This window comes from Meles meles, chromosome 14, assembly GCF_922984935.1.
Source record: "Meles meles chromosome 14, mMelMel3.1 paternal haplotype, whole genome shotgun sequence".
Lineage (NCBI taxonomy): Eukaryota > Metazoa > Chordata > Mammalia > Carnivora > Mustelidae > Meles > Meles meles.
The window spans coordinates 73,548,354-73,575,810 of record NC_060079.1 but is presented as its reverse complement, the minus strand read 5'-3'; the positions used below and the strand labels follow the sequence as shown (position 1 = coordinate 73,575,810).

General features: G+C 44.2%; 1 protein-coding gene across 3 annotated transcripts in view; it reads right to left on the bottom strand.

Moving 5' to 3' along the window:
* FARP1 (FERM, ARH/RhoGEF and pleckstrin domain protein 1) overlaps positions 1-27,457 on the bottom strand; it is a 280,772-nt gene that overhangs the window by 231,369 nt on the left and 21,946 nt on the right. The window lies entirely within an intron of this gene.

Sequence of the window (27,457 nt, the reverse complement as noted above, 5' to 3'; positions counted from 1 at the left end):
TCCAACTTCGCTCTGAAAATGACGGAAGACAAGGCAATCCTTTTCGTCTGCATTTTTTCTGGTTTGGTAGAAGGCATTTCCTGCCTTGATTAGATAGGCAAGGACAAAAGCACGGAGAACAGAAGTGGAAGCAGAGGTGCTGGGAAGAAAAGCTCTTTTTACCCCAGTTGTGGGGGGGAGGGGATCAAGAAGGGGGGGATCCAATTCGTCCCTTGTCAATGATGTCAATTTCTTGATGACTCTGAGGGTACAAAACGAGACATCAGCTCCCCTCCATTCTGCCTCCAACACAAAGGCCGGAGTAAATAAAATGTCAGGAGCAACACGGTCTTCTTGAAGACAAAAATCCCAGACGGGGACCCCCCCTCAATGCCCACGCACCACGTGGCTCCGTGTCAACAGAGGCTGCCCTTCGTGAGCTGCCGTGGAGCTCGCCCTACTCGCAGCACGTCGATCTCATCCACTCACTGAAGAAAGTCCTCTCGGTGTCCCGTGGACACTGGTCAGCCTCTCCGAACAGCTGTGGGAAACAGCCAAGCCCTGCCGAGCCCACAGTGAGGTGGGTTTGTTGCTTACTCTGCGCCTCTGAAGATAACAGACTGCTCAGCCTCTCATTCAGGTGTCACAATCACTGGGATTGTCCCCAATAACAGACATTTAGAGGGACCTATGAGGTTTCAGCAACTGCACCCAGCACGCTAGGGGACCCAAAGCCACAACATGGCACCCTGCGGTTCGTCTTTCTGGGATGTGTTCTCCATCAGGCAACAGACAACAGGTACTCAAAGAGAACCATCCAACGCAACATGGTCACTTCTGACAACAGGTATTAGTCAATTTTTTTTTAAAGAATTTTTTTTTTTTTAGATTTTTTGTTTATTTATTTGACAGAGATCACAAGTAGGCAGAGAGGCAGGCAGAGACAGAGGTGGGAAGCAGGCTCCCCGCTGAGCACAGAGCCCGATGCAGGGCTCCATCTCAGGACCCTGAGACCATGACCCGAGCTGAAGGCAGAGGCTTAACCCACTGAGCCACCCAGGCACCCCAAGTATTAGTCAATTTTTAAAGCTAGAGAAAGGTGTGGATAAGACACAGTCCAGGCGGAGTTCATTCCTGCATTAAATAAAAGTGCCCGCCAGTTGGTTAAGCGTCGGACTCTTGATCTCAGCTCCGGTCTTTTTTTTTTTTTTTTAAGATTTATTTATTTATTTGACAGACAGAGATCACAAGCAGGCAGAGAAGCAGGCAGAGAAAGAGGGAGAAGCAGGCTCCCTGCTGAACAGAGAGCCCGATGCGGGGCTCGATCCCAGGACCCTGAGATCATGACGTGAGCCAAAGGCAGAGGCTTCACCCACTGAGCCGCCCGGGTGCCCCTCAGCTCGGGTCTTGATCTCAGGGTCGTGAGTTCAAGCCCTGCACTGGGCTTCGTGTCTGCCGTGTGCCAGGAGCTGTGGCGATAGGAGATACAGGATAATGGAGGCAAGAAGGTAGTGAAAAGAAAATGAGACGAGTAGGTGAGAGGCAGATTTCAGTCGGCCAGAAACAGGCCAACATGGAGGATGGTCACCTGTGGATCAGCATGAGGCACTGTGGTTTATAAGACAAGGCGGAAACCACGGAGCTGTAAGAAAATGTTTGACAGTGAGGTGGTGGCTCGATCAGGACATCAGTCAGGTGTCCTGTGCACCTCTCCGGTCTTGGGCAAGAAAGCATGGAAGCGACAAGGAGAAGAGTCAGGAGCCATATTCTGGGAACACTGACATGAAGAATCTTTCCAAATCAATGACAAATTGGATGTGGGGGAAGAAGATGGAATTACGGACAGTTCTAGAACTTGGCTACAAGTGCAAGAAAGAGCAAGAAAAGGCCGAGAGGTCTTGTTAGGGCCGACAGAGGGTGACTGCAGGGCCTGGAGGCAGGCTGTCCAGCGAAATTCTAAAGGTCACTGCCTCCGTCTCAACACTTGCCCTTCCTCAGCCCCCTGCTATCTCCTCTCGAATGCCTTCTCCAAAGCTCCACTCCCGTAAGCGGAGTAGAGGGGTCAGAGGTTCAGGACAGGGAGTCAGAGGTGGTCCTGTGACCATGGGTGGCATCTCAGGCAGGAGGCTGGGGAACAGCACGAAAAGAAATAACCAAGAGGGCAGCCCAGAGTCCATGCCCAACAGGCACGGGCAGGAAGCGGAAGGAGACTTGGTGAGGGAATCCCACGTTCTCCGAGTTGGAAGGGCTTCTAGGGAGCATTTATGACAACCTTCCCCCTGATGGATGAATCCCATATTTACAAAAAGTGGAGTCTGAAAATCCATTCTCAAATCACACCAGGAAGCCAAGGAGGCAAGAGCATCAGGAGCCAGAGGCTGAACCATTAATGCTGGATGTTGTTGGGGCATCAAGGAAAATGAGTAAGAAAAGTTCGCTCGGGGGTGCCTGGGGGAGAGTCAGGAGAGTCTGCGAAGCTCTTCTCGGGGTCATGACTCAAGCCCCACGTTGGGTGCAGAGGTGACGTTTTTTAAAAAATTTTTAAAAAGAAAAGTTCACTCATTAGATCTGGTATGATTCATTAGTCACTGGTATGAAGAGGAAAAGTATCATTTGAGAAATGGAGGAAGAAGGCAGACTGATTATTAGTAATTCAGACAGCAAATATATTAGTCTACACTAATCTTTTTTTTTTTCAGATTATTTATTTGACAGACAGAGATCACAACTAGGCAGAGAGGCAGGCAGAGAGAGAGGAGGAAGCAGGCTCCCCACTGAGCAGAGAGCCTGATGTGGGGCTCGATCCCAGGACTCTGGGATCATGACCTGAGCTGAAGCTTTAACTCTGAGCTCAGAGGCTTTAACCCACTGAGCCACTCAGGCACCCCCTAATCTTTTTTTTAAATAGAATTTTTTAGAGTTTAACGTTTCCAAGAAAAGCCAGAGGGCTCCTGATTGCCCTCACTCTCCTCACAGTTTCCTATCATTAACATCTGCGTTAGCGTGAAAAATCTGTTAGAACGGATGGACCAATACTGACACATTATTAACTCAAGTCCAACTCACGTGTACCTTTTTGGAGTGTGACAAGTGCAAAATGTCAGGCACCCACCATGATACTCTCACACAAAATCATTTCTCCGCCCCCAAAAAATCCCCTGTTCTCCATCTCTTCATCCCGGCTCCCCTTTCTCCATCCCGTCCCCTGACAACCACTGATGTTTCTACTGTCTATCCTTTTGTCTCTTCCAGAAAGTCACGTGGTTGGAATCATACAGTATGTAACCTTTCAGACCGGCTTCCTTCACTGAGCAACATGGATCTGAGTTTCCGCCATGTTTTTTCATGGCTGGACAGCTGGTACCTCTTTATCCCTGAATAATATTCCACTGCCCACAGGTACCACGCCTTTTCTCTCTGTTCACTTAGTGAAGCACATCGTGGCTGCTCCCAGCTCAAGGTGACTCTGAAATGCTTTTCAGCTACAGAAATGGGAGGGTGTAGACGTTCGCTCCAAAGGGGGCCAACTTGGCTTGAGGGGAGGAATGAAAGCAAGGTGCTATACTATGCTGCCAATTTCCAGCTCAGTCAAACCCACACCTTGGCAGGTAATGAAGCTTATCTCAGAGGTCCTCTGAGGTAACCCTCTTTACTTCATGAGAAAATGACAGAACTTAATAAATAACAACAAAAAAAAAAGTTTCTGGAATGTACCAAAAAAAGAGAGAGAAAGAAAGAAAGGGAGGAAGGAAGGGAAGGAAAGGAAAAGAGCACTTGGCATTTTCTTTAATAAACTACAAAGCACTAAGTTTGTTTTCAAATTAAATCAGGATATTCCCAACAGCTTCTTTATTAAATAAGGAAATTTTTAGTAAAAAATTTAACTGACACTCTATCCTTCTCTGCTGAAGTTTCAGATACTCTAGAAATGACGCTTAAGAAATAAATGCCAAGGGGCGCGCCTGGGTGTCTCAGTTGGTTAAGCAGCGGCCTTCGGCTCAGGTCATGACCTCAGGGTCCTGGGTTCGAGTCTCACATCAGGATCCTTGCTCAGAGGGAAATCTGCTTTTCCTTCTGCCCCTCCCCCGCACCCCCAGGCCCACTCATGCTCTTTCTCAAATAAATAAAATCTTTTTTAAAAAAGGAAAGAAATGCCAAAATTTAAATGCATTCCCGCATCCTGCGGAACATTCCACCGACATCCATCCTAGAATGAGTAACGGCATGTTTCATACAACTTTAAGAAAAAAGAAAGCATTTCCTAAAGCTTACCAAATCCAATGAATCATAAATGACAGGGCTTCCCTTCAGGCTGGGAAAAGGAAAGCAATTTCTATTAAAGCCATTAAAGAATAGACTGTTAGATTTCTACTCTCGCAGTTTCAATATTATTCAAGACATAGATGAGGAAGTATTATCACAGATCAAATGACACAATAAAACTCAACAGCACTGCAAAAGGTATCGCATCCTGGAACACTTCCCCTAGAATTAATCATTAGTTCCAACAGCGAAATGTCAAGGGAAAAAAATGTATGTAATAAAAAAATGAAGCCCCTTGTGAAAAAATGAGAAGGTTTAAATGTCAGCCCAGTTAATAAATAAGGTATTCAACTAAACAATACTGTCCATTAAAAAATAATAATAATTATGACTAATAGCTTTTGCCGTGGACTGCAAAGCGGGAAGAAAAATGATTTAGATGCTGTCAAGTTGTTCGCCAGGTTCTAGTTCAAATTTTTGACATTTCTGAGTGTGTTATAAAATTAACTTGACCTTTCCTGGATGTTAGGCTTCTTATTCAGAGAGTGTGGGGGGGGAAATGTACAACTATTATTTTAATATAGCCAACCCTTACACTGCACTTTCTAGAATACAGCATTGTTCTCTGAGCTTTATAAATATGAACTTCCTTAATCCTCAAAACCACCATCAGGTGGATACTATTATTGACCCCTTTTACAGATAAGAAAACTGAGACTAAGGGCTTAAGTCAACTTTCCCATGGTCACCCAGCCAGGAGAGTGGTAGATGCGGGACCAGATGGCAGACAGGCTGGTCTTCCCCACCAATCATCACTGGCTCTCCCGGACAAGATAATCTTCAAAATTGTCACCCTCTCGAATATTCAGCGACCTCAGGACTCGGTATTCTAGATGCAATCAGTCTCCCCGAACCTCTCCCCTTTTCGAGCGCACAGGTGCCAATCAAGCCACCAAGTTAATTACCCACGCAGGCTACGAGGATGCCAAAGGGGCAGGCACATCCAGTAATCAAAACGCTTACTGCATTCTTACGAGGGCCTATAAAGAGTATGGCGTACGGTCTTTTTATGGTTTTAAGTTATGAATTTTTTAAACATCTTAAAACCTCTCTCATGTCTCTGAGCAAGGATTTTTTTTTGCAGACGTCTGTTACTGCGGTGGATAAGGCGCTCACCCAACCCCGGGTGAATCCTTAATTCTTGCAGCTGGGATCCTTGGAGCACAGGCAAAGGCAAGTGTCCTGAAAAGGTCTGCGAAACTGCATGGCTTCAAGGGATACTGAGACGGGGGGCAGACACTGCTGGGCCAAGTCAAAGGAAGATAAGCTGCCCTCTCCCCGGGCAAACACTCGGCTCCCACGGGATACACCGCTGGATGAAAAGAAACAGACACGAAAGCAGACACAGAACTTTCCATAGCCACGTGTCATGAAAATCAAGGGAGGTGGGTGAAGGGGGGGGGCTGAGGAATTGGGTCCAGATTACCCTCTGGGCTCTAAGGACCAGTCACCATGGGAAATGAGACATCGGAGCACCATACCTTGGTTTCTGTTGAGAAATACACGTTTTTTCCATTGTTGTCACCGAGAACTCTCACTTGATAATGTGTACCATGTATTACAAAACCTCCTCGAGCCATTACTTCATTCCTACACAACCACTGTATGGGACAGGCTCACTTAGGGAGAAGCCAACATCCCAAAGGCAGCAACTTTCTATAATCTAATGGAAGCAGCCATTAAGGATATAGAACCCTCCTCCCCCAGTACAGTAAACCAGGGCAGAAAGAACAATATCTAGACAGTAAGAAATGGCAAATAAGGAACACACATTTTCCTGTAACTCCAGGTTTTCATCTAATACCAACGATTTTGTGCTTGCTTCGGCAGCACATATACTAATACCAACGATTTTACTGAAGCACAAAATTCACCTATAACAGAAGTTCTGCGTACATGTTACATATTCTCAGATCATAAAGTATAAAATCAGAAATAAAGAACAAAGTGAATCCTCACCAGTCGTTTGCAAGTTCCAATACCCCAAGCCACAGGAAGGCAACGGTGAGAAGTCACTGAGAAGAGTTTGAAAAGAGAAGTAAATGGTATGCTACCAAAGTATCTTTGCAAGAAAAATGGATTGTTCTCTACAACAGGAAGAATGAAAGTCTTTATCTAAAGAATTCTGAAACCGATAAGAGAATATAAAAACAAATAAACTAAGAATAAGTAGAAAACATGAAAAGATAAAAAAAAAAAAAAAAAAGGAAAACTCAGGAGTGACTAGCTGCTTCTGCCAGAGGAGCACGACGACTCTTGATCTCGGGGTCTCAAGTTCAAGCCCCACGCTGGGTGGAGATATCGCATAAATAAAAACTTAAATAGGACGCCTGGGTGGCTCAGTGGGTTGAGCTTCTGCCTTCAGCTCAGGTCATGATCTCAGGGTCCTGGGATCAAGCCCCGCATCGGGCTCTCTGCTCCGCGGGGAGCCTGCTTCCTCCTCTCTCTCTGCCTGCCTCTCTGCCTAGTTGTGATCTCTGTCTCTGTCAAATAAATAAAATATTAAAAAAAAAAAACAAACTTAAATAGGGCGCCTGGGTGGCTCAGTGGGTTGAGCTTCTGCCTTCGGCTCAGGTCATGATCTCAGGGTCCTGGGATCGAGTCCCGCATCGGGCTCTCTGCTCCGCGGGGAGCCTGCTTCCTCCTCTCTCTCTGCCTGCCTCTCTGCCTAGTTGTGATTTCTCTCTGTCAAATAAATAAAATATTTAAAAAAAAACAAACAAACTTAAATAGGGCGCCTGGGTGGCTCAGTGGGTTGAGCTTCTGCCTTGGGCTCAGGTCATGATCTCAGGGTCCTGGGATCGAGTCCCACATCGGGCTCTCTGCTCCGTGGGGAGCACCCCCGCCGCCTACTGCTCTGCCCCCTTGTGATCTGTGTCTGTCAAATAAATAAATAAAATCTTAAAAAAAAATAAAAACTTAAATAAAAAAAAAGAAACAAAACTCAGAAAATAATTTTGGAATTTAAGTCTCCTCCAAGTCTATATATATACATAAGCCTGGGACATTTTCCCAGTGTTTCACAGATAAACAATCTTTTTCTGTTGTTTTATGAGTTTCAAACTCATTTTAGTCGAGCCCAAGCAAAAACAAGAACATTTTAAAAGTTATATTCAAAAATTCTTCATAAAATCCTACCGAAAAAAAAAAGAAAGAAATCCTACCTAAGTGACAAAAAGCACACAAGAAGAATTATCTCCTGGGAGTAAGTTAAGACTTAAAACTGGGAATTCTGAGATGGACTAGACCACGGAAATAGACCACTTAACTCATTACTACCAGAAATGATAGTAGCATATGATAACCATTAGGTATCAAAAATGCATTCAAAAACTGAACATGTATTTTTTTTTCCTAAAGATTTTATTTATTTATTTGAGAGAGAGAGGGAGAGAGAGCAAGCATGAGTCAGGGGCCAGGGGCAGGGGGTGCCCAGAGGGTCCGTACGTGAAGCGGGCCCTGATCCCCGGGCTCCCTGCTCAGCAGGGAGCATGAGCAGGGAGCATGTTTCTCCCTCTGCCCCTCCCCCCGCTCATGTTCTCGCTCTCTCTCTCCAATAAACAAAATCTTAAAAAAAAATAAAAAATTATAAATGATTTTTATTTATTTTCTTCTGAGAAGGTTCAAAGGTCAACATGAAATGGACAGCCGTGCGGACAGGCAGGCCCTCTCCAGGACCAACGGCAGGGAACCCTTCTTGGCCAGCGGAAATGGCAGACATATGAGCCTGTGAAGACTGCTACCCAGGACAGCTGCCCAGGCATCCTTCAGAGCAGGTGACAAGAGTCCCAGAAAGGCCCTCATCGCTGCCAGGCGCCCGCGCTGGCCACTCAGGGTGTGCAATCTAACTCAGGTCAGGGGACATGCGGCTGCCACCAGTTGAGGCCGCCATGAACACAGGAGCCTGTGGCTGGGGCAACGAAACCACACGTATAAGCCTCAATCAACTCCTCTGTACTAAGGACTGCAACATCCATTTGAGGTCTTAAAGCTGACACTCTTTTGAAGCAGAAGAGTGAGCTTGAACATCTGCGTATCATTCCTGTGGCCCCACATCTGGAGTTGAGACATTCAGAACTTGGCGTCGGTGCACTGGAACAAGGAGCAGAGAGCACAGCGGTCCCTCCTCTCAAAGCTCGGACTCTCAGACCCAAAGGTGGGTGATGCGCGGCAACGCAGATCATTCACAGTAAAGGACATTGAAACAAGTGAAAGGAGAGAGGAATTATTCAATGCAAGATTTGCAACAAATGGGTGGCTATTTGGGAGGAAGATTAAGTTGGACCCACCCTTCTCACCAAAATAAATTCCAAATGGATGGAAGATTTAAAGGCAAAAAAAAAAAAAAAGAGGGGCGCCTGGGTGGCTCAGTGGGTTAAAGCCTCTGCCTTCAGCTCAGGTCATGATCTCAGGGTCCTGGGATCGAGCCCCGCATCGGGCTCTCTGCTCAGCGGGGAGCCTGCTTCCCCTCCTCTCTCTCTGCCTGCCTCTCTGCCTCCTTGTGATCTCTGTCTGTCAGATAAATGAATGAAATCTTTAAAAAAAAAAAAAAAAAAAGAAAAGAAATTTAAAACCTCTGATTCTCAGACGTTCTCAGCTCCCGATGTCCACTTCGGCTTTAACGACATGCATGGCGCAGGAAGGCCACAAACCTTTCGTACATCACGCACCTCATGCATCATCAAGTGCCTCTGAGTGGGCATCCAAGAAGGGCGAGTGTGGCCCTCCACCCTGACCATCAGCAGGAATTTCTCTGTATGGGCCCCAGAGGACAGAAATTCCACAGGGATTTGCAAAAAAATAACATTTTCCAAGCCGAAGATCCTGACACTCCCATATGTATTATGACCGTTGTAGAAAATTTTACCATTCTGACATGAGCGATTTCATTTCTATTCAATTTTTAAATGGAATATCTTAATCTTATCTTAATATCTTAAATCAATCCTAAATATCTTAATCAATCCTGATGAGCTCTTATGGCCAATCAGCAATTTTTTAAAATATTTATTTATTTATTTTAGAGTGAGCATAGGGGGAAGGGCAGAAGGAGAGGGAGAGAGTATTTTTTTCAATTTTTTAAAAAGATTTTATTTATTTATTTGACACAGAGAGAGAGAGAGATCACAAGCAGGCAGAGAGGCAGGCAGAGGGAGAGGGGGAAGCAGGCTCCCTGCTGAGCAGAGAGCCCGATGCAGGGCTCGATCCCAGGACCCTGAGATCATGACCCGAGCTGAAGGCAGAGGCTCAACCCACAGAGCCACCCAGGCTCCCCTGGCTAATTAGCAATTTAAAGAAGACAAGGATAAATGGAGAGGAAAATCCCACTAGAGTTGAGAGGTACCAATATGGCAGCTATCACAGTCTTCTTTAAATGAATATATAAATTTTCTGCAATTCAGAAACCCCCAGAGAATACTTATTGAGCATGACAGAGCAACAAAATCCATGCAGAAAATAACCAGGCAGTGAAACCAGAAGAATATATGAATTGTATGTAGTTCCAGAATTAAAAATGCACTGCTAAGAGCCAACTGTGAAAATGGGTCGTTATCAAGACGAGGACCTGAGGAAGGAGGCTAGAAGCTAAGATGGCTTTATTAAGAACAACGCAGGCTGCGATCACCTCCTTTCTGTCCCTGTCAGATGTTACAATGGCAGATCGGGAAATCACGAGAGCCGTGGAACGGCTGGATTTCAGCGAGGTGCTCCGAAGAAATGTTCGTGACACGGTTGTGCATTAGGTGGGAGTAAGGGCTGGGCGACAGTAAAGTTGGTTCCTACTGAACAAGGCTCCCCAAAAAGTTTAAATAAAGAACATCTCCCTAGACTCTGAGTCCCAGGAAAATGCCCCATCCTTGTAACTTATCATCTATCTTGTATTATTGTGTCAATGAAGGTTTTAATGGCATGCAAATCATATTTATGGGTAATGAAGCACTAACACAGAGAAATGCCAGGATAGTTAATAGAAATTTACCAGCGAATAGAACACTGTATGTTAATGAATTTCCATTAAAAAAAAAATAGGGGACGCCTGGGTGGCTCAGTGGGTTAAGCCTCTGCCTTCAGCTCGGGTCATGATCCCAGGGTCCCGGGATCCAGCCCCACATCGGGCTCTCTGCTCAGCAGGGAGCCTGCTTCCCCCTCTCTCTCTCTGCCTGCCTCTGCCTACTTGTGATCACTGTCTGTCAAATAAATAAATAAAATCTTAAAATCTTAAAAAAAAATAGGAATGCACCAAGCACCCCTACATTACGTGTCTGCTCTGACGGGTCTCTCTAATTAAAGAAGTCAGCTGGCTGTTCCTACTTGAGCACACATTTTCTATGGGGGGAAAGAAACAAATGTAAGAAGAGCTTGGTTTTCTGGTGACTCCACGACCATAATTAGCAGAAGTCACAGCACAGCATCTTACTCTAAAAGACCTCTGAGCCCTGATCATCAATCGGTCCATCCATCCACACATCCATCCACCCATCCATCCATAAATAACTTGTTGCTTAGGTAAGGGACTGGAGAAACACTCACATCTCTTAAAATCTATTTTGCCTGACAGACTACCCATGGAATAGAGGGACGGAGTTATTAACCAACATGAACAAAATTCTCTGGCTTCCTTACTGCCTGTAATCAATGGTTTTTAAAACGCCGAAGGAATTTTTCTGGAGATTTTTTTTTACTTCTGAAGGTAGAATAACAAGTCAAACGCCATGTTATATGGCCGGATATGACACTTCTAGAAACCAATATGCATTGATAGCATAAATACTGTGCACTCCCTAGAATTTGCCATTTTGGAGAATTTATCTTTGAGAAATCATCTCAAGGAAGAAATAAGCTTCAGACCGAAAGGTGTTCTTTATAGACTTATTGACATTCATACCAGCCCAAAAATACCCAAAGAACAGTTAACCAAATTACTTTCCACCTGCTGCCCAGAAAACTGTACACTCAAAAATTATAAACATGAAGATTATGTCACATAAGAGAATCAAGTTGTTATACTGTTTAAGGCAAAGAAACACAAAAACAGGGGTGCCTAACTGGCTCAGTCCATGAAGCATGTGACTCTTGATCTCGGGGTCATGAGTTCAAGGCCCACGTTGGGCGTGGAGCTTGCTCGCACGCATGCCTGCATGAATGAATGAATAAATAAATAAATGCAAAACCGCACTTGCGCAGTGACTCGGGACCCCACACACAGGGTCTCCACGTCAAAGGCAAAGAATGGGATTTGTTGGGGCTTCAGAGCAGGAAAACCAAGTCCGCTCTGGGAACCCAGCAGGGCAGCAGCATCAGAGGCGAAGAGCTGGGGCAGGCCTGGGAGTTCCTATGATGCCTCCAGCTCTGCTGGGCAGGAGCATGAGGCCGGGCCGTGCTGTGTGTGTCAAGTTTCCAGTGGGGGGGGGGGGGGGCACAGGAGGGCAACAGAACCAGGAGCTGGTCTAGGGGAGGGGGCAAGACACTGTACATTTAGAGCACTGGAATCGATACTCGGGAGTCAAGGACTACCTGTGTTAAAGGTTTTTAATAGGGAAAAAATAGAAACCACATGCTAGGAACTGAACTGTGTACCCCTGCACCCCCCAAAAATGCCTATGTTGAAGCCCCAACCCCAAATGTGATTGAATATGGAGATAGGACTTTTAGGAAATAATTACGGTTAAATGAGGTCACGAAGGTGGAGTTCTCATCTGACAGGGTTAGTGGCCTCTCTAAGAACAGGAAGAGAGAAAGGGCTCCCCTCCCCACATACACGTCTACGAAGGAAAGAGCATGTTAGGGCAGTGAGGAGGAGGTCCTCCACAAGCCAGGAAGAGAGGTCTCACCAGGAATCAAACTGGCCAGCACCTTGATCTTGGACTTCTCAGCTTCCCAAACTGCGAAAAATACATTTGTGTTGTTAGGTCACTCAGGTCTATGGGATGTTGTTCCGACAGCCCGAGCTAGGACTGTTCACCAAGCTACTGGAAGTGTCATCTATCAATTACCTGTCCGGGAAGGAAACAGATCCTGCAAATCTCCTATCAATCAACCTCCATTTCGCTAGTAAGACGTTTGGGAGGGAGAAAAAGGCACGAAATAAACATACACTCGAGTTAAAGACTTCAAGGTCGGATCTTTTTCGCACTTGATTTATAACGAAAGAATCCCCAGAAAGAAGAACTTAAGAGAAAGGGTATTTTCCAGAGTTTTACCATTCATTAAGATAATAGAGGTGGAACAAAGGAAGAGCACCCATTTTAGAAGTTGTGCACAGTAAGGAAGGAGACCGTTGTGAAATATTTTTAAAAGAAAATAACAAAAGAGGGGCGGCTGCCTGGCTCAGTTGGGAGAGTGTGAGACTCTTGATCTCAGGGTGATGAGACCAAGCCCCGCGGTGGGCATGGAGCCTACTTAAAATAAAATAAATAAATAATAAAATACATTTTTAAAGAAAATAACAAGAGTGGAGATCGCTTCAGTTGCCAAACTGCAGACATTCGGGCGTTGCTAAAGCAACAATTCTTCAACCCATCAGCTCAAAAAGAGAAAAGCTAATATAAAGGCTATTACACACAGGGTCAAGAAATCCAAAGAGACAGGGACAAGAGGGGGCTGACACAGAGGTAAGAGGCAAAAGAGAGAAGATGGGGCAAACCTCAACCACTAAATATAGACACTTCTAGTAAAGAAAATATCGTATAATATGGAGACAGAGGGGGCGCCTGGGTGGCTCAGTGGTTTAAGCTGCTGCCTTCGGCTCAGGTCATGATCTCAGGGTCCTGGGATCGAGTCCCACATCGGGCTCTCTGCTCGGCAGGGAGCCTGCTTCCCTCTCACTCTCTCTGCCTGCCTCTCTGCCTACTTATGATCTCTCTCTGTCAAATAAATAAATAAAAATCTTTAAAAAAAAAAAAAATGGAGACAGAGAACTTCAATGAGAAAGAAAAAAAAATCAGTTTTTAAACAACCATCCCCCAAAAGGTTTCCGTTAAAAGAACTCACCAACCTTGGCTGTGAATAAAATTCGAAATGAAAATAAAAATCTGAAATACGTTTATTATATCACGGGGCTCGGTCTCACAACCAGTGAGATCACGGCCGGAGCCAAAACCAAGAGTCCGACACTTAACCAACTGAGCCACCCATGCACTCCCTCCTCCAAACTAGTTTTGAAATTAAAAATTCAACTATGCCTCACTTGAGAAGTCTTTGTCAGATGCATGGCAAAAATAAATAAATACTGTCTGTACTGAGTATGTATTTTATTTCAATATTACATTTGGTTGGTTAGGAAATTTCTATTCCTACGATTTCCATAATGGGTGAATTTATCATGTATTCAAACCCTTTCCTGTACTGCTCCTTATAATATCAGGTTTCTTTTTTTTTTTTTTAAGATTTTATTTATTTATTTGACAGACAGAGATCACAAGCAGGCAGAGAGGCAGGCAGAGAGAGAGAGGAGGAAGCAGGCTCCTCACTGAGCAGAGAGCCAGATGTGGGCTCGATCCCAGGACCCTAGGATCAGGACCTGAGCAGAGGCTTCAACCCATTGAGCCACCCAGGTGCCCCTAATATCAGGTTTCTTTTTTTTTTTTTTTTATTTGACAGATAGAGATCACAGGTAGGCAGGGAGGCAGGCAGAGAGAATGGAAGGGAAGCAGGCTCCTGCTGAGCAGAGAGCCCGATGAAGGGCTCGATCCCAGGACCCTGGGATCAAGAGCTGAGCTGAAGGCAGAGGCTTTAACCCACTGAGCCACCCAGGTGCCCCTAATATCGGGTTTCTTAATGGGATCTTTTATTCTCGCATGATCAAAAAAAAAAACAAAAACTTATCTTCTGACACTCAAACCTTAAGAAGCCGCATTCCTACTTCAAAATCTTCAGAAGGCATGAGTTCATGCACCTGACCACCATGTGACCTAAATCCTACCCCCAGCTGAAGAGCACACCTCCATCAGCCATCAGTTGCCCAGCCCGATTGCTCCCTGGGAACATAACGGTTAAGGGGCCATGCTCTCTCCAGAAGTGCTCTCTCCAGCACCCGGGAAGGACCACCGGAAAGCCGGTGGAGGTCTGCACTCACGGAGGTGGCAAACACCCAGCGGCCCTATCACTTTACAGCCAAACTGGAATTGTGACCTCAGAAACCTCCTGGTTCGGGAGGCCAACCCGTTTCCCCAGGGACTCCTGTTATACACCACAAACCACTTTGAAGGAGGACTACCCAGGAACTCATCTCTAGGAAAGAAGGGACTTCAAAGGGCATTCACTGTGGCCGGCTCAGCCCTCACCGTCCTCATGGCACCGAGAGGCCCACATAGGGCCCTCAAGGTAAACCATGAGCCATCCAAGAAGTGGTCATAAACCTTTAAGTACCTTCCTCTCACCTTTTTATCTTGAAACTTCATTCATTCAACTTTTTTTTTTTTTTTTTTGGAGATTTTATTTATTTATTCGACAGAGAGAGAGAGAAAGAGCCAGAAAGCACAAGCGGGGGAAACAGCATGGGGAGAGGGAGAAGCAGGTCCCCGCTGAGCAGGGAGCGCCGTGCGGGGCTGGATCCCAGGACCGCGGGGCTGGATCCCAGGACCCCGGGACTGTGACCAGAGCCAAAGGCAAGCGCTTAACCGACTGAGCCACCCAGGCGCCCTTCATCCAACTAACATTTATGATGCCTCGTTCTTACAGGAACTGCATCAGGCCCTTCTTGGATGCTGCCAGAACAAGAAAGGTCAGCCTCCCCACAAGTGTCCACACCCTGAAGGATGACCAAGAGCCAAGTTCAAGTTGGTAACACTGCCAACTCGTGTTCAGTAGAAGAAACACTGCACCCACGGGGAGGAACTTTAGGGCTTAGAGAATATTTATCCTCACAGCCGGAAACACCACATATGAACACTTTTCCCCCTCAGGATTTTACTTGACTTCCTCAGGTCACAGTTCATTGTCTTAATGATTTGACTGACTCCCTAAAGAACGGTCAATGTATATGTTACATGTCCTATTTAATAGAATGATGTAAATAAAAGTAAAAAGGTGACAGACAAAATCGGAACTCTGGTCACGGACATTACATTAACAAGAGGAAAATGGGAATAAGAGGACTAACTTTCCATTTCCCTGTAAGACCTCTCAGCTAGATCATTTCAACAGCCAAATGGCTTTTGCAAGTACAATCTCCAGCTCCAAATGGTAATCCATCCGACTGCCCAGATTAAAATGTTTCCAACTCAACTACAATTCTGTTACTGAATCCCTACTGAAAAGCCTTTCATAGCTCTCCATGACATACAAAACGGAATAAATTATTTAGCCTAACATCGAAGGTCGCTTAAGGCGACCCAAACTTACCTCTCCACACGTCTCTCTGTCTCTCTGCTCAAGACCCGTAGCCCCCTTTCCTTACCTCTGCCTGGATTATCCTTCTCCAAATCTCCACCTGGCAAATTTTATTCCTCTACCAAAGATCATCTAAAACGCCACATCCTCCACAAATTTCTTCCTGTTCCTCTCCATTTTCGTGCTCAGAACATATGAATTTCTCTTCTGGCTCGGATTATGCTTTATGTTATGATACTATCTTGACATTTAATGGGGCGATCACATCCCACTTTGGACATTCAAAAATATGATGTGTTAAAAGAACACCTCATAAAAGATAAACTCATAGAAGGACATATTATCTGCACGGGAAGGAAGACAATCCACAAGAATGCAATCACTTGGGAAAGTTCTAGTGACTTCCAGGTCAAAAAATGATGAATGAGCGGTATACAACAGTATGGTGATACCTCAAAAAATTAAACATAGGATTACCATATAATCCAGCAATTCCACTTCTGGATGTATGTCCCAAAGAAGTGAAAGCAGATCTTTGACCAGATAGTCAAACACCAAGGTTCATAGCAGCATCATTCATGAGAGCCAAAAGGCAGAGGCAGCCTAAGTGTCTATCAACAGATGAGGGGACAAACAAAATGTGGTATATATGTGTGATGTGGTATTATCCAGCCTTGGGGCCCCTGGGTGGCTCGGTCAGTTGAGCATCTGACTTGTGGTTTTGGCTCAGGTCATGAACTCAAGGTCACGAGATTAAGCTCTGCGTTGGGCTGCGTTGGGTTCCGTGGGATGTGGAACTTGTTTATGATTCTCTCTCCCCCCCTCCCACCTTCCTTGCTCCTCTCCCTCTAAAAAAATAAATAAATAAATAAATAAATTTATTTATAAATAAATAATATTTTATTTATATTTATTTATTTATTTATTTATTTATTTATTTATTTCATCAGCCTTAACAAAAGGAAATTCTGACACATACAATATGGGTGAGCCTCGAAGATATGATGTTAAGTGAAATAAGCCAGACACAAATGAGCAAACATTGTATGGATTCCTCTCATATGAAGAATCTAGAAGAGGTAAGTTCACAGAGGCAGCAAGCAGAATTGGAAGTTGCCAGAGGCTGGCCAGGAATTGGGGGAAGTTACTGCTGATGGATACATTAATTTATTTGAAGAAGATGAAAAATTTCTGGAAATGCATGACAGAGATGTTTATACAATAATGTGAGTGTACTTAATTCCACTGAATGGTAAATTCAAAAATGGTTAAAATGGTAAATTTCACGTCATGTATAGCTTACCAACACAACAAAAAAAGATGAATGAATAAATGTCAGAGAATCAAAATTACCAAGAATGGTGTCCCCCAAGAAAGGTACCATCCAATTCCAAATGTCAAGAAATTATATAAGGAGCATAGGACTCAATCATTTCCTATCTTCTACTGGTATCCTGATCAGATGCAACCTTATGCAGAAAAGCAAGCCACCCCAGAATAAAATTCTAGATCAAAACGGCACCAAAGAACCAGATTAACCCCAATGCCTGAATGCTTTACTTTTTTTTTAAGATTTTATTTTTAAGTAATCTCTACACCCAATGTGGGGCTCAAACTCACAACCCGTGGATCAAGAGTTGCATGCTCTATGGACTGAGCCAGCCAGGCGCCCCCTTACATACTTTACTTCTCTCATCCTGTCAGGAGTTCCTTCTAGTAGACTCTGGAGCCAGTCTGAATCAGCTCCTGAGAGCAACTGTTAAGTTTGGGGGAATTTTTACCACTGTTGTAAAAGGCATTATTAAAAAATAAAGTTACACTTAAATTATATTAAAAACAAGGTAATACATACTCCCACATCATCACTTCCTAATTATGTTCCTACATTTTTACTGTTATCTCTACTCAAGGTGACTTTTGCCCACTGTATCTGTATAGTGACAAGATTAAAGAACATCACCATTGTGCACAGCCCCTTCGAATCCTGTGTTCAATGTTGCCACGTGGGTAGCCTGAAATCGGCCATGGTGGGAATATTTACACCACGGGAATCGGTGAGCACTATGACCCAGAGGGTTGTTTCGGTTTTTGTCTTTCTAGAGAAGTGTTTATTAAACCGGTTCCCCCCCATTCAAAGTACTCATCTTAAAATTACAGACCTTAGGGCGCCTGGGTGGCTCAGTGGATTAAGCCACTGCCTTCGGCTCAGGTCATGATCTCAGGGTCCTGGGATCGAGTCCCACATCGGGCTCTCTGCTCCACGGGGAGCCTGCTTCCTCCTCTCTCTCTGCCTGCCTCTCTGCCTACTTGTGATCTCTCTCTCTGTCAAATAAATAAATAAAATCTTTAAAAAAAAAATTACAGACCTTAATAAATAGTCATTACCTTAAAGATGACCAACTATTAGCATCGGCCAAAAACATAAGAATGCAATTTACTTCAATCTGCAAAAACAAAGTAGGGTAACTGAACCCTTTAGGAAAGAGTTTCTCACGAACTCTTGAGATCATTACTGAGATACGCCAAAGGACACAGAGTCTGTCCCACTCCCCACAGTCACCACGGGCAAGAACAGAATGGATTTGAGAAATCTGGGAAACAACATGCTAGCATTTTTCCCTTCAAATATATTTTCATGCACTGTTTTTAAAGAGCAAAAGATAGGATCACACTATACACAGTGTTTTATAAACTGCTTTTAGATTCTAATAGTATAAACAATGTTCTAATTAACATACTTTCTCCACACCCCTATTATAGCATGTAACTTTAAAATGACACATTAAAATACTTGTTAAAACTAAAGGCAGATGACTCTCAAGGTAGAAGAAGTAACAGAAATGGTACCAAAAAGACAAAAACAAAAACAAACAAAAAAACAGTGGATGCAACAAATAGGAGTGAATGTTTCGCAACACTACCCATCCCAGCCTTCCGACCTTCAACATGTCCTACACACTAGTGTTTTTAGCCAACAGCTCAGCCTCACTCAAATATGAGTAATCATGGAGTACGAACCCGGACAGAAGGCAGATAATAATCATCACTGTAAAAATAATCCACAGGAGGGGCTATGGTATGAAAATGCATGGCCTCTTTTTCAAAAATTAAGAATTGTGAGACAGTGGCAGCAGAGCTCTAGTCCAAGGGTGAGGCCCCTTCTGAACGCACAGTTCCTTCACTCATGGTGCAGCCATGAAAATCAACAAAGGCAACAGATTCAGCCTTCGGGAAAAATAGCTCTCCATCATTTGAAAAATATTAACGATAAAACGATCTCTCTAAAAAAGGGTATTCAGAGACTAGATCAAAGTTTCCCCAAAATGACTACCATTAACTTAATGGTTTTCTCATGGACTGATAAGAGCAGGAGACGTGGATTAGAAACAAAAAATTACAGAACAGAACAGCAACAATAAAACAGAGCAAGCTTCAGAAAACACACAGAGACACAGGGAACACACCTGAGGAAATTACTCAGAATTACATGGAAAGAAACAAAGATACATAAATGATTACAAGAACAGATGCTAGATTTAGATGCTAGGCTTGGATAGAACATAACTATAGTTCTTGAATAGTGAAGACTATTCGAAATATGTACAAATATGTACAAAAATACTAACAGATGTAATAGAAGAAAACTTTCTGATGCAAAAACAGACCTGAATCCACAGATACTATGGTAAAGAAAATCCCAGGAAAGTGACCTAAAACAACCAATGTCCAGAGAGGCTACTAAAAAAATCTCTAAACTTAAGAAAGAATGAAAGCGCCTACAGGCACATCCGTTGAGAAAAACCAGTCCTGTGTAAGAAAGAAGAAACATTAACCTGGCCTTAACTTTCTCCTCCAGAAATACCCAATGCTGAAAATGGACAACCATGTCTGGAATTCTGAGGGCAAAAAAGTGTGACCCAAGAACTTGATACTCGGCCAAATTACCCTTCAAATATAAAGGCAAGAAACAGCCACTCTTGAAGCCATGAAGAACTCAGGGAATGCAGTCCCCACGAGGGCTGCTTTAAATAAAACAAACCGACAGTGAGGTCCTGCCAACCAAGAATGAATCAAAAAGAAAAACAAAACCTCAGGAATGGCAAAGCCACAGTAAGAAGAGTGGTGATAAGCAATGACTAAGAGTTACCAGAAATTGTGATATTAGAGCAGAATTACATTAGAATTCTATTAGAATATAGAATATAAATGCTATAATCCTTTGTATTATAAAGTTCATAATTGATAAAAATTTGCAGCTAAGGGGAAGAGAGGGGGCATAAGGTCAGTGCTAATTTCTTACAGTGGGTTTTTTTGCATACATGTTTTCATTTCTGCAATAAGCAGGGATTACTTTCAAATCTTTAAGAAGTGTATGTGTTTTAGAATAAGCACTACCGCAGTGGAATGATTCCATTGCAAACCTTACCGGAACGTGCTGGAAATGAACATTAGGTGAGAAAGCTATGCCTCATTCAAAGATGGTTCTTTCAAGGAATCCAACTGAGAGGTGGAAACACATCAACAGGGGGAATGGTTTGGGAAGGAAATTTTTTTTAGCTCACTTTTGTTTTGTAAGATAAGAAAGAATTCAATCTTATTCACAGACTAAGAGAAACCAGTTGAAGATTAAAGAGGTACTAGGGCTCCAGCACCCCCACTCCTGGGTATATATTTCTATCTCTCACTTAAAACAGCAACTTATATTTCTCCCAAGACAGACACAAACATGCCCACATAGAGTTTCTTATAAAGAACTATGTCTTAAGGGTGCATGGGGGGCTTAGTCAATTAAGCAGCCAACTCTGCATTGTGACTCAGGTCATGGTTGGGAGATCCAGCCCTGCATGGGGCTCCCCACTCAGCAGGGAGTCTGCTTGAGGTTCTCTCTCCCACCCCCACTCAGGGGCTCAAGCTCTCTCGCTCTTGCTTTCAAAGAGATCTTAAAAAAAAAAAAACCAAAAAAAAAAAAAACCAACTATGCCTTATGTAAATTTTCAAAGCAACATATCTTACATCTCAACTCTGGCTTTGAATTCCTTGAAAATAGAACCACGTTATACCTCCTGTTTTTGAACTCCCGACAGGTGCCTCAATAAAGACTGGCTGGTTAGCAAAAGATTAATTAAATCAAGCTGCCCAACACCTGCTACAGAGAGTGATTGGGCAAAACCCTCCACCTGAATTTAACCATGAACCACACCCACCCATTCCCACTGGCCCAGTCAGAGGTAGGGGTGTGGTTGAGGGCACAGCCTGGGTCAAATCATGCCTCTACTGACTGCAGCTGTGTGACTTGGGGCACATTGCTTGACCTCTCTGTGCCTCAGTTTCCTCAATGTAATAGCATCCACCTCTCAGTGCTATGTTGAGAACAGGACATATGTAAAGCGCTTAAAACCTGCCTGACACCTAGCATGTGCTCTGAAAATGCTGGTTATTACTACTCAAGGAGAGGGAACGCAATCGAATAGGAGACAAGGCAGAGATGTCACGTGCCCCATAAAAGTGAGTCGGGTCACAGAGCTTTCTCGAAGAACTGTCTTTGCCAAAGCTAAGGACACAATGCTTCCGTACAATGACTCACGGGGCCGCTCCCCCCGAGTCTCTCAGCTTCTGTCACTTCCGTCAAAGGGCTATTTTACTCACTTTCAAGCCTTCCAAAACATTTGGAACCTGCACAAAAGAAGAAATATGAAACTTTGGGGCAGCGATAAGCAGAAAGTCGAGGCCTCTGTTCAGGGATTTTCCTTGTAGCTCTCCCCAGAGTTTCGGCCATAGCACGTCCCGTGTGTTTGAGAAATCCTCAGGTGTGCTGGGCTCACACCCCGTGAACTTCATCAGGTGCCCTGAGTCAGCAACCTTTGAGAACATTCCAATATACACCAAAAATATATATCGTTCCTCCCACTTTCAAACGACAGGATAGAGCTCATTACTGATCACTTTCAAATTAAAGCAGAAAGGCAATCACTGCAAAGTGTTACTAAATTGGGTAATCTGGTCTGCCACGAGAGCCGGCAAACCAAAGTCCTTAAGGTTTCGGTCAATTTCCTTCCAGTCTGCGTATCTCCAATACCTGAAACAAACATTCCGGAGTTGGAAAGAAAGCAAGCAAGCCACCAGGACGCTGGCGGAAGGCTCCCACACCATGGCAGTGGAGACCTTTCTGGCACTGTTCTCCGAAACCACAGCTGCGGCAGGTCTCTGGTTCTGCCTTAGAGAGCGGCAAACTGGGATGACAGCATTCTCCTCCCCGGCGCCACTTTACCAGGCACACATGGGGGTAGTGAACAGAGCAGCGTGCAGACTGCTGACCTTCAGCTCAGACCGTGGTCACTTCTCTGTGGATCAGGGTCCCTGTCCCTACTCTGCCCCCTTACCATTCCCCAACCCCCATCCCTTGATCAAGAAAGAGAATCCATGGGTCAGACTGCAACCGCTTCCTTGTCCCGCATAAAAGGCATCTAAGGAAGGGTCAGGAAGTCCTTGCGATCAGCGGTAACTGCATGTTACCCCAGCCCGGTGAGAAAGAACGGCCGAGCCAAACAACACTGATGCTTCTGTTAATTTGCAGGGACTTAATGAGATGGCCCCCCTCCCGCTCTGCGCCTCCATGACTGTAGGATTCTGCTGGTTGGCTTCCCGAGATCCTGAAAATAACCTCACAGGCCTGCATTCCACGGACGCAAAGCCCTTAGGATTCCAAAGACTCCATCCAGGTCATGAGGCAAAACACCGAGAGTCAATGAAAACCAAAACCTGAAGAAACTGTACTCAGGTTGACTGAGATCCTGAAATCTACAAAATTCCTTCTGAAGGAATTTTCCTAAGTATCACCTGAAATTTAAGCAAACCGTGGAACCGCTGACTTTTTTTTACTGATGCCAACTGCTCATAAAAATTCCTCTCCTCCTTTGCAAGGACACAACTCTCAAGAACAAATGACCTAATTAAACGCGATTTCCTGGCTCACAGCGATGCACAGGCTAAAATGCGATGAAACGAGTCTGAATTGGGAAGGGGCCGGATGCCAAGCCGCTTTAGCGAACTGGGTTTGCTTTTTTTGACGCGCATGCCCAACACCACAGCTACAAACCTGAGTGACAGCCGTCCTTAACTACTCTTATATATGAAGCAGCCAGAATGCCTATTTTCCCGCTTATCTACGGCACATTTTCCCGAATATGACTGTGTAGCACTATGAATGCATCTTTCATTCTGCCTTGGTTACTGGGTTCGTGCCAGGACGCTACAATAGAGTGGATCTGTTGTCTCTCACTCCGGCTTTCAGAAATGTGCTAAATTATCCCACACTTTCCCTGGGCTCTGAACCCTCCGCCCTATCTGATTTTGCCTTGGTCGGTCTGCCTTGGCTACTGGGTTCGTGCCAGGACGCTACAATAGAGTGGATCTGTTGTCTCTCACTCCGGCTTTCAGAAATGTGCTAAATTATCCCACACTTTCCCTGGGCTCTGAACCCTCCGCCCTATCTGATTTTGCACAGATGTTCAAGGAGAAAGAATTTTTTTTCTTTAAATGAATGTCAAAGGCCTGGCAAAATACTGTACGAAGAAATGCAAAAGTCAGCACTGTGCTGAAAAGCTGGTTATGAGCTCACTTCCTTCTCACTTCGGCTTCTCTGTTTCAAAAAAAAAAAAAAAAGGCATGGAAACTATCACACTTGCCCAAGGCCTAAAAACAGCCCGGAACATGGTCAGGTTTTGGGCTCCCAGGTGACTTCTCTCTGCTCCCTCCTGCTGAACTTTGAGGAGCTGTTAGATTTGGGGGTGCATATCGTATCGCAGCGGAACTGTGCTAGAGGCAGCCCTGTGCTTCTCATTCTGTTGGCTACAACCCCTGGGGAGGTGAGGTCATGGGGAAATTCTTAGGGGGTCACATAACTGCTTGGTAGCACTAGTAAAGTAGCCCGACGGAGCCGAGTCCCTTCCCCCGTGCCAACCCCCATGACACTCTATTTTCAGAGTCTTGTTTAATCAACCAGTGTCTCCCTCCTTCCCATCGCTTCATCCCCATGACCACCCAGCCCTCCCTAAGCAGCCAAAATTAAATCAATAGCCTGGCATCTGCTGGATTCCTGCTCAGAAATGTCTCGTTCGTGGCTCATCAGAAGTGGAATCCTCGTCCTTTTTCCCATCGCACCCAACAGAACAGGCACAAAGTTGGAAAAGCGCAGCAGGATTTCCACCCCCCCACACATCCCCGCCGAGTTTTCAGGGCCATCTTCTCTTTGTTCCCTCCATCCAGAAGAGAATTGCTGGCCCCATGGAGGCCAGCCAACTCCCCGGCAGAGCCAGTGAAAACATCTGTGGTCAAGAGATCTAAAAACAAAACAAAACAAAACAAAACAAAACTCCAAAAAGCAAAAACCAGAAACAGACCTCTCAGACAGACAGAGCTTGATTTACCGTGTGCAACTGAGAAAGAGAGGGGGAAAGGGAGTGAGGGCGGGGCACCCACCACATTGACACGAGAAGCCCATCGTGGAACTCATCCTGTAAATTCTCATCCACTGAGCACGTGCATTGGACGACGTCTGCATTCCGAGAAAATGAAAAGGTCCCCTTATTTCTTTTTTAGATCTGGTATGATCACTGCTTCTACAGCAAATTTCTGCATCCTGGCAAAATAAGCATGGCGGATAAACCACGTGCCTACATCGCTTCTTCCACCAAAGATGACAGCAAACGGACCTCTGCAAAAGGACCAAACAATATGCAGCCAAGACAAGGAGCAGACAAGGCATTCAGCTGGGCCCTGGACAATGAATGGGAACTAGCTGGTGACGGTGCCCTCTGTGATGCTCAGTGGGGCTCCAACAAATAGGCCAACAGCCTATAGACCAGCGGGTGCAGGTCTGATACAAAAGGGACGGACCTTGGGGCCCCAGGTCCCCTCCCCTATCTGCCTCAACGACCAGTTAAGTGGCTTACTGTCCAATGAAATGGAATGGGAGAGATTAGAAACTCAGCATAGCACCAAGCACAGGGAAAAAGAGAGATGGGACTCTGTGATGAAAGCGTAGTAGCAAGAGATGGTAGGAACTGAGGAAAGGTCTACTTACTACCCCCACGGGACCCACTGTCCCCTTCCTCCATCCTGCTTCCAGAATACTCTTAGCTTATCCCAGGCTTATTCCAGGCACGGCTTGAGAAATCATTCTCTGGAGAATCTGAACAAACACACATACTGACAGGTGAGGGTTTCCTTTTCCTCAAAAAGACCAGTTGCTGCTTCATCGCTTTAAAGAAAAATCAGCAACTGACAAGCCCTGTCCACATGCACAGAGGTCCAGATCTGGTTTTCTGTACCTTACTCATAATACTCGCTCTCAATGAACAGTCAAGGATCAGCCAACGTTTTTTTGTTTTGTTTTGTTTAATTTTTTTTTCTTTTTTACAGAGAGAGAGAGAGAGAGAGAGAGAGAGAGAGAGATTACAAGTAGGCAGAGCAGCAGCCAGAGAGGGGAGGAAGCAGGCTCCCTGCCAAGCAGAGAGCCCGATACGGGGCTCGATCCCAGGACCCTGAGATCATGACCTGAGCTGAAGGCAGAGGCTTAACCCACTGAGCCACCCAGGCGCCCCAAGGATCAGCCAACGTTTAAGGCAAGTTTACAAAAGCAAAGTCTAGACCAAAATGCAGAGGAACAGAAAAGCCATCTGAAAAATGCAGACATCACAGGGAGAGGAGGGAAATATTTTTAAATCTAGAATTAAGATCCCCAGAGAGAACACCATGTCTCAAAATATAGGGAGAGGTGCTATAAACAGGCCAACAGCTCTTAAAAATTAATAATATGGATAACTGAAAATTTTGTTTCTATAGTTGAAAGGTTAATCTAAAGAAATCTCACAGAAAGCAGAGCAAAAAAATACAGACAGAAATTTTAAAAGATAGGGAGGGAAACCATAAGGCCTAATTCTCAATAATCAAAGGTATAGAAAGAGAGAATTAAAAGAAACTATTTTTTTTAATTCAAGAAATGTTCCAGACTGAGAGACAAATGTCTCCAAATTAAAAAGAAAAGCAAATGCCCAGCAAAAGTAATTTTTAAAAGACCCACTGAGATATAGGCCAAATACTGCAAAACTTCAAAACATGAGAAATTTGGTGAAGATTCTAAAATATTTCAGAGAGAAAGAGAAAGAAAATAAATCACATATAAAAGATACTAGATGACAAGGGAGCAATGTCTTCAAAATTTGAAGGATCATATAAAAATATGATAGTAAAATAAATTAAAATTAAAATGATATAAAATATTGAATATTTTTAATTTTTAGTTCCATGTGTAGTAAAATTATCCAGCAAATCTAAGCATACATTAAAGGCAGTTTTCCATGCAAAAATTCTAAAGAAATTTAGCTCCTTTGTACCTTTCTGAGAGAGCTACTTAAGTATGTATTCTATCAAAACAATGCCGTAAACTATGAAACTAAAGGATACAGAATCCAGGAAAAAGTGGGTCCAGGAGAGGAAAACAGAGAAGGAAAACCTCTGAATGATGGTGGTATACAAGGTTTGAAGTACAACCCATGTAACAGGAGTCAGACAATGGGGGTGTTGTGGATAGTGGTGCACGTTGTGGGAGAAAAGATGGGGAAGCTCAATGGTTATGTGTTCAGAATTTGGTACATACTAGTTGAAAGAAAATTGAGAGATCTGTTGAAATTATTTGGAAGAAATTACCAATAGGTACACAGAAAATCAAGCAAGTTTTTAAGAAGTGAATTATCTCCAGGAAAACAAAGTTTTTGAAGAAAGCTGTCAAAAGAAAGACTGGCTGAACACCTCACACAATGGTAATATTGTACACACCAAGTACTGAGTTAACCAAACACAGTACTACAGCCACATTGGGAGGGAGAGGAAAGTTGAAACATGGGTGAGGTAGGCGTTCAGAGAGCTAAGTCACTGTCCCACTAGGAAGTACAGAGGAGGACCTGGAAGCTTTAACTACTTCTTACACAGCCTTCCATCGCATCATCCTGTTTTCAGAGCTTCTCCCAGCCCACAGGTCTCCCCACACAGTGAAGGAGGGGCTCCACCAAAAATGACAGAAAAATGTGGAAACAGAACGAGATAGATGCCAAGAAACAGATTTCAGGAAGAGAAGCAAGGGGTACTCCCAGGAGAGATCCCTGATGCTGACTAAGCCAGAGATCCTCCATCATGTGCTAGAGACAGAAGGGTGCCACTAAAGGGTGCTGAACAAGCCAGAAAACCAAAGAGCCGAGACCACAGCAGCTCAGAAGACTTCCAGACCAATCTCATAAGGATAAAACACAGACTATCTGAGCATCTGATGAATTTGAATACTCATAAAGGGACTTGGGTAAGAGGTGGGAGTTTTGAAATCAATTAGGTTAAGTACATGGAAAATGAAGCAAAGAAAACACTAGGTAATTATTAACTCCAGGGAAAGCAAAATTGGGCACAAAGGGGGAAAAAAGCTGTGTTAGAAATGTGAGCCATATGGCTACCAGCATGGCTCAGTTGTCAACAGTCACAGCAGAATCTATTACAATATCATGACCCCTCAAATGCTAAGCTACTGGGAGTTTGGTGTTCATTCCTGTCTAGCTGCATGTCATTACCACTGACTGTTATTAGGAAAAAATAAAGTTGGATCCCATGTTACTCCTTAAACCAACATAAATTTTTTGAAAAAACCATAAAGCTCTAGAATAGAAGACTTTTAAAAATGCTCTCAGATTGCGGAAGATCTCTCTAAACATAACCTGGATCCCAGACACTAGAGAGGAAATGACTGATAAAGTACAGAGCCAAAAAGGAAACTACAAAG